Source organism: Hemiscyllium ocellatum, unplaced genomic scaffold, assembly GCF_020745735.1.
Source record: "Hemiscyllium ocellatum isolate sHemOce1 unplaced genomic scaffold, sHemOce1.pat.X.cur. scaffold_1139_pat_ctg1, whole genome shotgun sequence".
In the NCBI taxonomy this organism is placed as follows: Eukaryota; Metazoa; Chordata; class Chondrichthyes; order Orectolobiformes; family Hemiscylliidae; genus Hemiscyllium; species Hemiscyllium ocellatum.
In genome coordinates this window covers 65,001-67,500 of record NW_026867686.1, presented here as the reverse complement: position 1 = coordinate 67,500, position 2,500 = coordinate 65,001, and the positions used below count along the sequence as shown (strand labels likewise).

The 2,500-nt window shown below is 47.6% G+C and overlaps 1 non-coding gene across 1 annotated transcript; it reads right to left on the bottom strand.

The window, feature by feature from the left end:
* Positions 1 to 29: 29 nt before the first annotated feature.
* trnal-uaa (transfer RNA leucine (anticodon UAA)) lies at positions 30 to 149 on the bottom strand. Its single transcript has 2 exons — positions 112 to 149; positions 30 to 75 (listed from the first exon to the last, which is right to left on the bottom strand). It is a non-coding gene; the product is annotated as a tRNA-Leu (tRNA).
* Between the last annotated feature and the right edge of the window lie 2,351 nt (positions 150 to 2,500).

Genomic DNA, 2,500 nt, shown 5'->3' with positions numbered 1-2,500 from the left:
GAAGGTTTGTTTGGGGAAAAAGGGAGACATGTCAGGAGTGGGATTTGAACCCACGCCCCTAGAAAGGGACCAGAATTCACAAGGCCAGATGCAGAGCAAGGACTAACACTCCTTAAGTCTGGCGCCTTAGACCACTCGGCCATCCTGACAGGATGGTGATTCCTGATCTCTTTCTCACTCTGCACAGTTAGTCACCTTGCCCTTGTGCAGACACAAAATACAATTCCGCATTTCTGCAGCTCCCTTGCATTCACATTCAACAACAATCCCTCATATAGAGTCTGTCTCTCTCTCACACACTCTCTCTCTCACACACACACACACACACACACACACACACAATCTCTCTCACACACATACACAAATTGTCTCTCTCTTTCACACACACACTCACACTCTCAGTCTCTCTCACACACACAAATTCTCACTCCCTCTCCATCTCTAACGCACACTCACACTCTTTCTCTCATACACACCAACACTCACACACACACACTCTCTCTTTCACACACACTCTCACTCTCTCATACACACACTCTCTCACATGACACACTCGCGCTCTCTCACTCTCTCTCTAACACACACACACTCTTTCTGTCTCACACACACGCACTCTCTCTCACACACACACTTTCTCTCTCACACACACACTCTCTCACACATGCACACACAATCACACACTCTCTATCACACACGCTCACTCACTCACACACACACTCTCTCACATGACACACGAGCTCTCTCTCTCTCACACGCACACAATCTCTCACATAAAAACACACTCTCTCACAAAAAAACACTCTCTCTCTCACGCTCACACACACAAATTCTCTTTCTCTCTTTCACACACCAACACACACTCACACTCTCGTTCACTTTCACAAACACAAATTCTCCCTCCCGCTCCATCTCTCTCGCACACACACGCTCTTTCTCTCATATACACACACACTCTCTCTCTCACACACAATCGCTCACACATGCATATACACACACTGTCTCTCTCACACACACATGCACACTCTCGCTCTCACATGCACGTACACACATTCATTCACACACACACACACAATCCCTATCTGTCTCTCACTCCCCACACAAACACAAATTCTCTCTCGCTCTCTCGCACACACACCCTCTCTCAAACACACACGCACTCCCTCTCACACATACAAACACATGCACACACACTCTCTCTCTCACACTCACACACACACACTCTCTATCTGTCGCTCACACCCACACACAAACACACTCTCACACACACTCACACACGCACTCTCTCCCTCTCACACGCACATACACACACACTCTCCCTCTCACACACACATTCTCTGTCACGCACACTCTCTCTCACACAAACACACATTCTCTCTCTCTCTCTCACACACACACACACACACACACACACACATACATGCTCCCTCTCTCACGCGCTCACATACACACAATCTCTTTCACACACACACACATGCACTCTCTCACACACACACTCTCTCACACACATACTCTCTACCACACACACACACACACACACAAACTCCCTCTCACATGCCCACACACACATGCACACACACACTCTCTAATACACACACAAACACTCTCGCTCACATGCACACATACACACACTCTCTATCACGCACACACATACACACACACACTCACACTCTCTCTATCACACATACAATCTCCCACATGGACACACACACTGTGTCACATGCACACACATGCACTCTCTCTCGCGCACACACACACAGAAACACACTCTCTCACAAAAAAAACACTCTGTCTCACGCACACACACAAATTCTCTCTCTCTCTTTCACACACACACCAACACACACTCACACTCTCATCACTCTCTCAAACTCAAATTCTCCCTCCCTCTCCATCTCTCTCACACACACTTTCTCTCATACACACACACTCACACACACAGACACACACTCTCTCTCACTCACACACACACTCTCTCTCACACATGCACACACAAACACACACTCTCTATCACACACACTCTCACTCTCTCACACACACACTCTCTCACATGTACACACACACACTCTCTATCACACACACACACACACTCTCTCTCACACACACACACACAAACTCTCTCTCTCACACACAATCGCTCACACATACATATACACACACACTCTCTCTCTCTCCCACACTCTCACTTTCGCTGTCACATGCGCGCACACACATTCGTTCACACCAACACACACTCACACTCTCAGTCACTTTCACAAACACAAATTCTCCCTCCCTCTCTATCTCTCTCGCACACACACTCTCTTTCCCTCATATACACACACACTCTCTCTCACACACACAAACACACACTCACACACACACATACACACACTCTCTCTCACACACTCACACATAAGCACTCTCTCTCACACACAAACACATGCACACACATTCTCTCTCACACACACTCTCTCTCACACATACACACTCACGCTCTCTCTCACACACACAGACACTCACA